This window comes from Helianthus annuus, chromosome 11 (genome assembly GCF_002127325.2).
Source record: "Helianthus annuus cultivar XRQ/B chromosome 11, HanXRQr2.0-SUNRISE, whole genome shotgun sequence".
In the NCBI taxonomy this organism is placed as follows: domain Eukaryota; kingdom Viridiplantae; phylum Streptophyta; class Magnoliopsida; order Asterales; family Asteraceae; genus Helianthus; species Helianthus annuus.
In genome coordinates this window covers 165014002-165029105 of record NC_035443.2, presented here as the reverse complement: position 1 = coordinate 165029105, position 15104 = coordinate 165014002, and the positions used below count along the sequence as shown (strand labels likewise).

The 15104-nt window shown below is 35.9% G+C and overlaps 1 long non-coding RNA gene across 1 annotated transcript; it reads left to right on the top strand.

Annotated features, from left to right (window-relative positions):
• The first annotated feature begins 676 nt into the window (after positions 1 to 676).
• On the top strand, positions 677 to 1665 carry LOC110881515. Its single transcript, XR_002559773.2, has 3 exons — positions 677 to 920; positions 1014 to 1140; positions 1584 to 1665. It is a non-coding gene; the product is annotated as an uncharacterized LOC110881515 (long non-coding RNA).
• Positions 1666 to 15104: the final 13439 nt, after the last annotated feature.

The following is a 15104-nucleotide window of genomic DNA, read 5'->3' as shown; positions in this document are numbered from 1 at the left end:
GTTTGTTTGATTCTGTTCAGGTTATTCAAAGATCAAATCATGGCTGAAATGTCACACCAAAGACCATCACGAAAGCGATCAATGAGAACATCAAGCATGACAATTTCTGTAACGCTCCGTAACTTTTCATGTTTATGAAATTATTTATTTAATTAAATACATTATTTATTAACTATTTATTCTTTTATTTAAATCATTTATTCATTTATTAAAGAAATAATTATCAATACTGTTATTTATTTTTTTTATTTAACTAATTAAATTAACATTTATAGTTTAAATCTAATATTAAAACTAACAAGGTTAATAAAATGGAGTTAAGTATATTAACTAAGTTAGTAGTTGCTGTTAGTTATCTAAGAAACCACAGGGACCAAACTGTAACTTGTAACAAAACAAATAACAAAAAGGGGGTCTCCTGGGTGAGAACCGGCCCTTGTGCGGTTCGAACCCGGGTCACTCGCTTCACTCACACGCATACTAACCAGATGTGCTACCATCATCGCTGCTGATAATCTCAAACATTCAAATCAAATACGCAACTTCAAGTTTCCTTTTTGAAACCTTTTGCCGCCCAATCTCTAACGCGTAACAGCTTGGTTTCCATTTCTTGTCTCGCAAATTTCTCGGTGATTGATTCTAATTACACGGTTTCCTTTTTTTACCAATCAAGAACTTAATCCACAACAATGGCCTCATACATCCACATACTCATCTATAAATACCTTCACACCCTTCTCGACACCCTCCCATTCGACATCCTCTTCGCTGTTCGAAACTCGTAGCCGGAGATACCGAGACTTCGCCGGGAAAGACGACAGTCGCCGGAGAAGACGATCTCACCTTTGCCGGAACAGCCGTACCTCGCCGGAGATCGGAGAAGACGACCGGAAAAACCTGCGACTTTTCTTTTACGTTCGGTATATTTTCGTCACCTCTTTATTCCGTTAACATGAGTAACTCTTGATTTTACCTCATACATGTCAACCTTGATGATCATTCATTTTAATCAGTTGCTTCTGTTCCCGTTCGTATGGTTTTTCTTTTTAAAGAAGATCACGTCGGAACACCGGAGGCGTCGCCGGAACTCGAATTCTCGCCGAAGTCGTTACGTCGGAACTCACGGCATCCTTTTGTTCGGTATACATTTCTTTTATCATTTGTTCCTCATTAATTTCATTATGAAATATTAAAAATCATCTATGCACAAATAAATCAATTGAAACTTTGAGTTCTTGAACTGTACGTATGGTAGAAGATGATGACATATTTGCATTCCAGTAAAACAAAAACACGAACCCGGCTCACCGTAATCACTGCATCCTTTCTTTTTACAAAAACTAATATATGAAACCATTGACAATTTTTCTTAGGTAAACTTTTTTATAATTTAATAATATTAAAATCTAGGTTACATTGAAAGATAACAGTTTCTCTTATCTGATTATAATTTTTTTTATTTATTTAATCAGAACCATAAACTTAAATCTAAAAAGTTAACAAATTATTAATTTGTAACCAAAATACTAAACTTTAACCTATAAATTAACGAGTTCGTTATGTGCCACGTATTTCATATCTAGGATAACCTCTCTTGTTCGATCACTTGGATTATTCTCCATCTTTACTCGTGCGTTAATACAAGAAGCGTAACGCAACCAATGTGAGTATACTTGATCCCATTTTTATTTTATCACTTTTGGGTGCAACATGTATTCTATCTAAAAACACACAACCTTGAAACTTGTTATATGCACACTCTATCCATTTTTAAACATGAAACAATTTTGATGCTTGTTAATCTCGTATGCCATGTAAACTTTTCGTGTCTATATGCTCATTAACCTTGTGAAACTTATTAAACTTCTGAGACTACTGAGACTACTGAGACTTATTAAACTTCTGAGACTTATTAAATCTCCTATACTATAGGAGTACGCACCGCCCTTGAGTGAGTCTTGGGGTGTTTGCGTTGGAAACTTCTGATAAACTTCTGAGACTTATTAAATCTCCTATGTTATAGGAGTACGCACCGCCCTTGAGTGAGTCTTGGGGCGTGTGCGTTGGAAACTTGGGTTTGACATATAGTGACACTGTTTCAGCATATTAGTAACTTGTATTATGTTGTTCATGTTGGATATGAGTATTTAAACTTTTTATTCTACTTTATGCTATGTATCAAACCTGTATACTCGCCAACTTTTTGTTGATGTTATTTTAATACATGTTGCAGGTTGATTAGTACAAGACTCGAGAAACAAGCTAGGATGGCTTTAGATACCCATTTTAGCAATTAGACAATGTTTGAATCTATGTTTACTATTTGAAACAGTGTATTATTCTTTAGTTTTAATAAAATGATTTAATTCATATTGTCACATTTAGTGTTATGTTGTTTTGAGCAATTTGTTCATCTCATCCCGATGTTTCCGCCATCGGTTGGGGTGTGACAGATTAGTATCAGAGCCATAACTATAGGGAATTAGGTAGGATTGCCTTACTTTTGCCTAGTCTATAGTAGGAGTACTCTAATACCAGATTGGTATCAGAGCCATAACTATAGGGAATTAGGAATGTCTTGCCTAGTCTATAGTTTAAGAGCTTATTCACTATGTGTTGCTTAAAACAACTTCCTTTCTATCTTCTTTGCTTCCCTCTACTTTCTTGGACTCTTAATATACATGCCTTTCCTAAGGCTAACACAATACACACTTGGAGGCTTTGAAGACACTCTTATAACACAATCGAAATGACTCACCAAAATAGGGGTGATTCCCACATTTGGTGATGACTTTCACTCAGCTATACTTTGAATTTTGCACGAAATCTACCCTCAAGTTAGGAGTGATATCCAAATCTTGAAGGGGATTTCCATTTCATACTCTAGTGGACCTTATCTTTTGATAAGTACCAACCACGTTAGGGTACGATGTTATCAAGTTAGAGGTGAAACTCGCATCTTGTTTAACTAGTCCCACTCCTCGATTTTCGCTCTCACCAAAGTTTCGATTTCCCAATCGATTAAGGACGTGTAGTAACTGGAAGGACAAATATCGTTAGTCGCTCCTCGATGAGAGTATTTGTCTATTAGGCCAAAACACGTTTCCTTAATTCGAAAAGGACTTCGATTTACTTTGGAATAGTCTTATGTTACGTTCCGTGACAATCCAATTTTTATGTTAAATCTTTTTATGCTATCTCAAATTTTTATGTGTTTTACATTTGTACGATACATCATTTCAATTTAATACATGCATACTAAAATGTTATACTGGATTCGTGATTACTGGGTTATTCTTATGTGATAAACTTGTCTTTTAACCCACACCTTAACATGTATAGCACTATGCGTAGTGCTATAGGAGTAGCGCCCGCCCGTATTCTAGTGGTCATGTTAAATTAACAACATTACACCCTCTTCGTTGCGACGATGTTGGGTAGTCAACTTTGTGGTACACGATGGGTTGGCCTGTTTATTCACATGCCAGTGATACGTTAATCTTGTTAACTAAGTATGTAATGTGAATTGTTCTAAATTTTATGCTAATACTCATATTTCCAAAAATGGAAGCTTATCGTGAAGATAGGAGTGATTTCTTTACCTTGACGATTAGCTCCCCTTACTTTTCAACTTCACCAATGAGCTAGGGGTGATTTCCTTACCTCAGAGGCAGTTACTAACTCTTTTTTCGTTATCAATGAAACTTATATTTGAACGTCACTTTCATTTCAAGCTTGGAGACACGTATCACGCTATCTTCACAATCTAAAGAAATAATAACCTCTCGTGAACGAACTAAATTTACGATGCTTTCATTATCCATGTTACACTATGTGAAAACTCATGTAATGCTATGTGGAATTATTTGCAAACTATATGCTATGTGAAACTATATGCTACGTGACACATTCATGAAAAACAAATTTCCTTACGATCAAGTCTCATCTATTCTCTCTTTTGAATCTTTAGATGTCATCTTTTCAAAAGTCTTACCCTTAGATTTCAAGGACGAAATCTCCTAAAGTAGGGGAGAATGTAACGATCCGTAATTTTTCATGTTTATCAAATTATTTATTTAATTAAATAGATTATTTATTAACTATTTATTCTTTTATTTAAATCATTTATTCATTTATTAAAGAAATAATTATCAATACTGTTATTTATTTTTTTTATTTAACTAATTAAATTAACATTTATAGTTTAAATCTAATATTAAAACTAACAAGGTTAATAAAATGGAGTTAAGTATATTAACTAAGTTAGTAGTTGCTGTTAGTTATCTAAGAAACCACAGGGACCAAACTGTAACTTGTAACAAAACAAATAACAAAAAGGGGGTCTCCTGGGTGAGAACCGGCCCTTGTGCGGTTCGAACCCGGGTCACTCGCTTCACTCACACGCATACTAACCAGATGGGCTACCATCATCGCTGCTGATAATCTCAAACATTCAAATCAAATACGCAACTTCGAGTTTCCTTTTTGAACCTTTTGCCGCCCAATCTCTAACGCGTAACAGCTTGGTTTCCATTTCTTGTCTCGCAAACTTCTCGGTGATTGATTCTAATTACACGGTTTCCTTTTTTTACTAATCAAGAACTTAATCCACAACAATGGCCTCATACATCCACATACTCATCTATAAATACCTTCACACCCTTCTCGACACCCTCCCATTCGACATCCTCTTCGCTGTTCGAAACTCGTAGCCGGAGATACCGAGACTTCGCCGGGAAAGACGACAGTCGCCGGAGAAGACGATCTCACCATTGCCGGAACAGTCGTACCTCGCCGGAGATCGGAGAAGACGACCGGAAAAACCCGCGACTTTTCTTTTACGTTCGGTATATTTTCGTCACCTCTTTATTCCGTTAACATGAGTAACTCTTGATTTTACCTCATACATGTCAACCTTGATGATCATTCATTTTAATCAGTTGCTTCTGTTCCCGTTCGTATGGTTTTTCTTTTTAAAGAAGATCACGTCGGAACATGTACGTATGGAAGAAGATGATGACATATTTGCATTCCAGTAAAACAAAAACTTTGAGTTCTTGAACTGTACGTATGGAAGAAGATGATGACATATTTGCATTCCAGTAAAACAAAAACACGAACCCGGCTCACCGTAATCACTGCATCCTTTCTTTTTACATAAACTAATATATGAAACCATTGACAATTTTTCTTAGGTAAACTTTTTTATAATTTAATAATATTAAAATCTAGGTTACATTGAAAGATAACAGTTTCTCTTATCTGATTATAATTTTTTTTATTTATTTAATTAGAACCATAAACTTAAATCTAAAAAGTTAACAAATTATTAATTTGTAACCAAAATACTAAACTTTAACCTATAAATTAACGAGTTCGTTATGTGCCACGTATTTCACATCTAGGATAACCTCTCTTGTTCGATCACTTGGATTATTCTCCATCTTTACTCGTGCGTTAATACAAGAAGCGCAACGCAACCAATGTGAGTATACTTGATCCCATTTTTATTTTATCACTTTTGGGTGCAACATGTATTCTATCTAAAAACACGCAACGCTTGAAACTTGTTATATGCACACTCTATCCATTTTTAAACATGAAACAATTTTGATGTTTGTTAATCTCGTATGCCATGTAAACTTTTCGTGTCTATATGCTCATTAACCTTGTGAAACTTATTAAACTTCTGAGACTACTGAGACTACTGAGACTTATTAAACTTCTGAGACTTATTAAATCTCCTATGCTATAGGAGTACGCACCGCCCTTGAGTGAGTCTTGGGGTGTTTGCGTTGGAAACTTCTGATAAACTTTTGAGACTTATTAAATCTCCTATGTTATAGGAGTACGCACCGCCCTTGAGTGAGTCTTGGGGCGTGTGCGTTGGAAACTTGGGTTTGACATATAGTGACACTGTTTCAGCATATTAGTAACTTGTATTATGTTGTTCATGTTGGATATGAGTATTTAAACTTTTTATTCTACTTTATGCTATGTATCAAACCTGTATACTCGCCAACTTTTTGTTGATGTTATTTTAATACATGTTGTAGGTTGATTAGTACAAGACTCAAGAAACAAGCTAGGATGGCTTTAGATACCCATTTTAGCAATTAGACAATGTTTGAATCTATGTTTACTATTTGAAACAGTGTATTATTCTTTAGTTTTAATAAAATGATTTAATTCATATTGTCACATTTAGTGTTATGTTGTTTTGAGCAATTTGTTCGTCTCATCCCGATGTTTCCGCCATCGGTTGGGGTGTGACAATTTCTACGGAACACACTCAAAGCCACCAACTCTGGAAAGCATTGAGGATTATACAAGGTGGAAAGAACGGTTTCTTAACAGGGCGAAAGCGTATGCTCATGAAAGCTGGTTCTGTTTAGAGTTTGGATACGAAAGACCGAAGGATGATAAAGGCAAATTAATTGCATTCAAGAAATTACCTAGAGAGGACAAAGCAGATTATGCAGCTGAACAGAGAATGATCGCTTTAATCCAGACGGCAATTAGAAATGATATTTTTGCATTGCTTAGTCATGACGGGTCGTCAAAATCTGTTTGGGAAGCTTTACGTGTTAAAGCTGAGGGGGGTAAACAGATTAGAAACAACAAAATTGCATTGCTTAAGAAAGAATTCGATTTATTTGACAGTTTAAAAGGAGAGTCGGTGAGGCAAATGATAGAGAGATTCTGTCACCTCAAAATTGAACTTGAACGTTTTAAAATTGAGAAAACAAGAGAGGAAATTATTGATAAAGTCATTGAAGCGTTACCACGAGCTGATCAGTGGCAAACGTTTGTTTTTATTTTGAAAAATGGTGCTTTATATGACACAATTTCTCTTGATGCTTTGTTAGAAAAGATAGAGAGTCATGATCTGGAGCTACAAAAGCAAAGCAAGATGACTGGTTCTTTACATCAACAGAATGTTGGCTTGTACTACAAAGGCAGTGTACCTTCGGAGAAAAGTGTTGGTCCACCAAAGACAGCATTCGGTGGTGAAAAGATGAAAGAACCTCAAACAACTTCATCAAGTTATCATTCTGGGTATCATTCATCTTCAAAATCAAGTTGTGATGAAACTGAGGAAATTCTGTGCAATATTGCTCTTAAACTGAAGAATTCTCCGTCGATGAGTATCAATGCAGCTAAGCAGCAAATGAGTTTCCTTGCATCTGTTCTGGAGTCATATGAAGGTCTTGTAGCTAGCAAGATTGGAAACTCCGAATTGACCAAAGAAGACTACGACCAGATTGATCCGGAGGAAATGGAGCTCATTGACATTCGTTGGTGTTTAGCTAGTTGCATCCGCAGAGCTCAGAGGTATATGGAGATTACTGGGAAACAATCTCTTGGAGGTGCATCAACAAAGCTTGGATTTGACAAATCCAAAGTGACCTGCTTCAATAAGCAGAAAGGTCATTTCAAGAGAGAATGCACTAATTCTGCAGTTGGTGGAAATGAACATCCATTCAATGATGATTATTACCGAAAGGCAATCTATCACCGAAGCAGAGAAGAGCCAAAGATGATTGAAGATAAACCAAGAGAGAAATCAAGAGCTTGTTTTGTAATTCAAGATGATGAAGGTTTTGATTGGTCCGAAATTTGTCCAGAAGAAGATCGCTTGGAGAATGTTCGAAAAATAGCTCATGGTAGAGCTATGACAGAGGAAAGAGAGTTTGTTTTTGTTGCAGAAATCCATGAAGAAAACAATGAAGAAAAAGATAAAGTTGAGATGAAGGAGAAAACTCGAGAAGAGATTTTGAGTGAGAAAACTTATCGAGAAAGAAATGTTGTTTACAACAGAATGGATGACATGCAGGAAGAGTATGAGAGTGCTGTCAGCAACAGAAGATGGGATAAGAAGAGAGAGTGTTACTACAACAGAGAAGGAGAACCAGTTGTTCCAAAGAAAGATATAATCTTTGATGACGTTCTTCTCATAATTCCCTTGAGAGCTGAATACTATAGAAATGTGATGAACGATGACACGTATGCAAAAAGGCATGAAAAGGAGATCAGACATGCCATGTTATCGTGTCTGAGAAAAAGGGATGAAGAGAGAATGAAGAAGAGTGTTGAAGAAATGGTGAACAATCTGAAGAAAGTTGCTGAAGAAGTTAACACAGAAGCTGTTGAAGTTGAGGTTGTGAACGAAATCAAAAGTGAAGAGGTTGTTGAAAATGAAAAGGTTGAGAAAACTGTTACTGAAGAACAGCAGATTGGAGAAGATGAGAAGAAAATTGGAGGTTTGATAGAAGAAAAGAGTGAGATTTTGAAAGCTGGTGATGCTGGTGATGAAGTCAGTATTGAAGAAAAGCAGAATGTTGCTGATCAAAAGCAGACAGAGGCAACAAACACCAAAGTGCCAATCACTGAGGTAAATTCTGATTCTAACATCTTGACTGAAACTGTTGAACAGTGCAAGAAATGCATGGAACCGTGCAGAGCTTGTACTGAAAAAGATGAGCAATTCAGTACGAGAGATCTTGAATTCACAAAGATTGAAAAAAATTTCAAAGAAAAATGCAAAGAAATGATAGAAAAAGAAAAAGTTTTTAAAGAAAATGATGAAAAACTTTCAGAAAAATGTAACAAATTAGAAAAAGAAAATGAAGTTTTGAAAGAAAATGTTTTGAAAATGACAAATGAATGTGAACAAAAAGAAAATGTGGTTCAAGAAATGAAGAAAGAATATGACTCTATGAAATTAGCATATCATATTACAAAAGAGTCATATGAGAAAGTGAAAGACGAAATGAAATATGCTCAATCAAGAATGAATTATCTTTCTGAAACAACTAAAGAGCTTAAACGAATGTATTCTATAAAACAAGATGTTTTTAATTCCTATATTGAGGATGTTGCTAAGCTAAAGCGACAGATTGCTGATTTAGAACAGGACAATAACAAGTTAAAAAGTTATCATGTGTCGTCATATGTGCTTGAACGAATTTTCAATATAAAACCGGGAGATGGTGAATCTGAGCAAAACAAGAAAGGCATTGGCTTAGAGTTTCATCAAGTTCCACCACCGGAAAAGTTCGCATTTTATGATGAGGAAAAGGTCGAAAAAGCTTTCAACATGGTAGACCAATTGCCAGACAACATTGACATAACCTATTCCAAATCTGATGATTCTCATGATTCAGAGGTGGTAGGTAAAGTCGTTGAAAGTGGGTTGAAAGAAGAGTCGGTTGATACAGGTAAATCTGAATCACAGGATGAAGATGAAGGAAATCTTCATGATGGATATCTGAAGAACACAAAATCCGAGAAAAATTTGAATGATGATTCAAAAGGATTGGTGTATACCATGATTGGATCGGACAAATTGTTCTTAGATGTTGTATTCCCGATTCAAAATGTGATTTCAGAAAAGGTTGACAAAGTTTTTAAAATGGTTGAGATTGAGAAGTCTGAAATTTCAAATTTTGTTGGTAAGAGTCGTAAAGGTTCGTATAACAAGCCTGGTTTCAAGAAGAAAAACATGAAGGCTGGGTTGGGTTATAGGAAGAAACAGAATCGAAACAAAAATGAAACGCCAAATTATCAGGCAAAAATGAGTTTTGTTCAAGGAGACAGTTTAGCAAAAGAGAAAGAACTTAAAATTGGACGACAGTCTAATGAAGAGTTTGAGGCACAAAAGAAAAAGCTACAACCACAGGTCAAAGATGTGTCCATGAGAACATGTTTCAAATGTGATCAAAAAGGACATCTTGCACGAAAGTGTCCAAATCTAAAACCTGTGGATGTTGACAAAAAGAAGATTGATGCTGAGAAACAAAAATCTGAGAATGTGAGACAAAGGTCAACCAAATTTGATTCAAAACAAACTTTGAGGTACAACACAAACAAGTTTGTTTCGAATCAAAATTGGAAATCAAACCAGAACAGGTTCGATTCAAGACAGACCTGGAATTCTCATACACCCAGATTTAGAACAACATAAAGCTGGAAAACATCTGTTGATATGACAAAACCCCAAGAGTTTTGGAAATCAAAAGTTGTTGTTTAAAATCAAAGTGATCAAAAAGAGAAACATTTTTACAAAAGGGGTACTCCAAAAGGTCAGACATGGAGTGTTAAAAAACAAGTGACTTCGGTAAAAGATGAGAAAGTTGAAGTCAAAGTTGAAAAAGTCATTATGAATGATGATAAAGAATTTCCAGCATTGAATGCATATTGTGTTGAAATGCCTAAGGTTCAACAGACCTGGGCAAAATTGTTCAAGTAGTTGAATTAGTTGAATGTGCAGGTGCTCAACAAAAACAAAGATTGTGAGATTGGAGGTTGGAGCAGCCTGGCACAACAAGAGGAGGAGGTTGCTGCTAGACCCTGGTTTAGTTGAACAGGGAGTTTATTTGTTTTTCTGTACATAAATAAACATCATTTTAAAACCCTAAAAATTTGAAAAATTAAAAGCCAAAAATATGTTTTTAGTTTGTTAAAAATTTGAAAAACCAAAAATATGTTTGTTTTTAATTTTTGTCAAAAATAGAAAATTTCAAAAATATGTGTTGATTGAATATGCCGAAACCCTCACGGCGGAACAAACATGATTACTTTCACAAGATTGAAAAACGGTTTTCAAACTGTAAAAGATCAATGTGTTGTAAATCATGGGGGTACTTTATGCTCGTTTTTCTGCTAACTGTGCTAAATAGTAGTGTTATTTTTTTTTTAATTCGGTTCACAAGATGCAGAAACTGGATGGCGGGACAAAGCTATCAGTATTGGTTGTCAAGTTTTCTTTAAATGATTTTGCATTTTAGGGGGAGAAAAATTGTCAGAAAATCCAAAAACATTAGAAAAATTGAAAAAGCCAAAAACATGATAAAATTTGAAAATTGAGTTTTTGTGTAAAAAGAGGAAATGATAGTACATCAGTAGACAGTTACAGTATGCTAAAGAAATGTAATGATTATATAGCGTTAAACAGTCTCACTGATGATATGTCGATAGGTTTTTATACATCTAGTAAACTTTTTCGGGATATAAACCTAAATTCAAATTTGCTTATTTCGTGGGGAACACTACTTGGATATATAGGTAACCCCTGAAATCTCGTTTGAAAGGTCCCTCTTTCTGAGATACTAGGTCTTTATACTCAGTGATATCTGGGGTATTATTCCGGGACTTCTGCTGAATGGAAGTTCTGACCTAGTCCTCGAATAATACTTTTCGCATTGCTTGAAACATAGCGCAACCCTCAGTAAAAATGATGAAACAATAAAATTGATAATCATTGTTGTTGAAGAAAAGATCCTCTAAAGGGGACTCACCTAAAGTCGAACCGTCATCTCTCTGCTGAACGGAAGTTCTGACCTGAGCTCTCACGGTTTCGCACCTAACCCCTTACAGATATCATCTAGGTATATTCACCTGTAAGACTGAATATTGGGATGTGGATACGGGAGTATATTCAAGAGGTGGGACGCATGAATGAGTTTAAGTTCTTAAAACACCTAATTCGTATCCTGAATCAGTTGAAATTTGTGTGAAAATTTAAGTGGATCAGTATATCGACAATCTAAGTGAATTGTTTAATTCTTAATGTGTAACTAAGCTCAACGGTACTTGTGACTTGTCAAAAACTAATATGATCCTCTGACGCATACTCAAACAAAAATATTGTCTGTAAATATGTTTGTACATATTTCTTTACTACTTTAAATTTTCAGAAAAATTCAAAAAGATTTTTGATTCTGCTTTATTTTCGACAACTGATGTCTGAAATGCTGAGTTTCAAAATCTAAGTAAACTGATTGTGTTTCTGAAAATAAAACAAGTTCATTAATTTGATACTTGAATTAAATTCAAAAATCAAAAAACAGTTTGTGATATCTCCAAGTTCATTAATTTAGACTTGGATGATTAACTGTGAGAGAGTTAGATTCTTTAATGCTGCTAAATCATTTAGTTTATTGATAGGGGGAGTAGTTAAAGAGTTTTAAAAGAGCCAATTTACGATTTCTGGGTAGTTAGATTTGAAAAACATTGTATTTATGAATGTTTGAGTAATTGCAGATAGTCCAGACTACGATCCCGAGAGCAGAGTCTAAGGGGGAGTCTGAAGACAAGCTTGAAGCAAGGGGGAGCTTGTAGATAGAAAGCTAGGTGTCGATCCCAAAGCACGGAAGCTTGACGAAAGGGGGAGCCTGAAGCTGATGGAAGAAGAGAAAGATTAATGGATACTTACAATGTTACAACTTGAATAAGAAGGCAGGCAGAATGATCAAGACTGAAGATGTGTCATGTTGAAGATTAGACACTGAAGACTTCGTCAATATATGAGGGGGATTCTGTTAGTGCATTACGTCTATTGACTTCGTCTTGTATCATGTAATAGGATAGAATAGGATTTCCAGTGCACGAGGTTCGAGAATCAAAGTTTAGTGTTTAAGATGTTGATTCCGCTCAAAAGTGTAAAAGGGTCATTTCGAGCGAAATCAGAAACATTTGATTCCGCCCGAAAGTGCTCCTTGCCATTTGGAGCGGAATCACACTAGTATAAATAATGCACTTGTTATTTCATTTGGCACACGGCTTCTGGATTTGTAACGAAGTGCTGCCAAAATCTGTTCAGGTTGTAATTGATGTTATATTCAATATAAGTGACAGATATTATAGTATCAAGCTGTTTCCACGTCCGTTTCACTGATTCCGCCTTTGAACCGGATATAAAGCTCTTCTGATCGACTCAGTCGGGTCAAACAACGATCCTACAGAGTGAGAGTGAGTGGAAGGTGTGAAGTGAGGGTGAAGGGTTGAATTTATAGGCTGAAAGGAGTGTTCGAGCGAATGGGCTTTGGGCGAATGGGCCTTTCATGCGACTGGGCCTTGAGACGAGTGGGCTCTTCTTGCGAGTGGGGATGGTCCCTTCGCACGAAGAGGGTAGTCCAGTTGCACGAAGATTCAAGTTTGCCATTTTTCACGTCTTTTAGCCGGTTTTAAGTGTTTTAAGCATACAAGTGCAATGTATAAGTATAATGTATAAATAAATGCTTGTATAAACTGATTTTGCATGTATAACAAGTATGAGTTTTCGTATAAGAGTTTGCATGTATGACGAGTATGTAACGAATGTATAACAAGTATGCATGAAAAATGTATAAAATGATCGAGTTTTATTGTGATTCAAGTATCGGATTACAATACATGGAAAGGAAAAACGAATACAAGAGAATTACAAGTTTCCATAAATAGAAATCAAACAAATTTTATAAATAAGGAAAGTTCCAAAATGCGAAGCGTTACATGAACAATGCGTCATCAACGTAGAAAAGATGAGATAAACCCACGTTACCATTCCTAATCTTGATCCCGTGTAATTCTCTAGTTTTTCAAAAGTACACAAATGGTTCCTATGGTTTGCACTTTATAACGTATTTAGTCCTCAACTTTTCCAAAAGTACACAGATAGTCCATGTTGTTTGCACTTTGTAACGCGGTTAGTCCCCAATGTTTAGTGACTAAATACATTACAAAGTGCATACCACAGGGACCATCTATGTATTTTTGGCAAAAATTAGGGACTAAATGCGTCACAAAGTGTAAACCGCACGGACCATCTCTGTACTTTAAGAAAGTTAGGGAATAAATTCAGAATTTTAAATAACCACAAAACCCATTACATGTAGTAATTGGTTATATGTTTCAATCTACGATAATTACTATGGTGATGTGAACTGAAATAAGTCATTTTATCTAGAGTAAACTGCCATTTTGGTCCCTATGGTTTGGGCACTTTTGCCATTTTAGTCCAAATCTCAAACTTTTTAAATATGAGTCTCTGTGGTTTCACTTTTATTGCCATTTTAGTCCAAAAGTGAAATTTGACCAGAATCCCCAAATTAAACACCCTGTTTTGTCCTTTTGCTCAGGGGTATTTTTGTCATTTTCAGCATTAATATATATATATATATATATATATATATATATATATATATATATATATATATAAAATCCTCAAAACTCAATTTGATTATATATAGTCATCATCATCACCATCCCAACATCTGCATCTGTTTCTTCTTTCTTTCTCACCCCAGCAACACCACCCCTCTTCTTCTTCTTTCTTTCTCACCCCAGACATCACCACATGCCACCACAACCACCACTTTTTTTCTCTTTTTCTAACCAGTTCAGATTAAGAGCCAAAAACCAAAAGCCACGAGTTTCAGATCCATCTCTATTCAAATCCATCTCTTTGACCGGAATCCTAGCCGCAAGTTTCAGATCCACCGCTAAATCTAACACTTGTCACTCCCGATCTGGACAAAAGAAGAACAATCAACTTGAAACGCCTTACCAAAATCTGACCGGAACCCTAGCCACTGTCGTCGGAGGCGCTGACTAGGTCTCCGAAACACCATTGCTGTTTTCTTCATGGCCCGAACAACCTTCATCCCCGTCCTTTCGTCTCTAGGTCGTTATCACGAAACCCTAGACTCGGTGGTGGTGGTGGCGGCGAGGGCTGGTGGGTAGGGATGATAATTGTGGTGGTGGCGAGTGTTGGTAGGTAGGGGTGTTGTCTGATTGTGGTGGTGAAGCTGGTGGCGGTGTCTGGTCGTGGAGAGGTCTGGTGGTGGAGGGGTCTGATGGTGGTGGGCAAAAGGTAGAGAGAGGGAGTGAGGGAGATGATGGTGGCTAGTGTTGGTGGTTGAGTTGTGGTGGTTGGTGGTGATGGCGGCTGGATAGTGATGTAGAAGACTGTATTTTTTATGTGTGATGGAGAAGATGATGTAAATGGGGATATGAATATTAATAAGGGTATTTAAATGAATTAATAATTTATTTACTTTAGTTTTTTAATTAAGAAAATGTTAAATTTAAAGCAGTTGGACAAAAATACCCAGCACAAAAGACAAAATAGGCAGGTGGTAACAGTAAAAAATGAGAGTTTTTGAATTTTGGACTAAAATGCCAATAAAAGTGAAACCACAGGGACTTAGATTTAAAAAGTTTGAGATTTGGACTAAAATGGCAAAACTGCCCAAATCACAGGGACCAAAATGGCAGTTTACTTACTTTTTTTTGGAAGGCAAATTTCATTCAAAACAAACACCATAACAATATATGTTCTA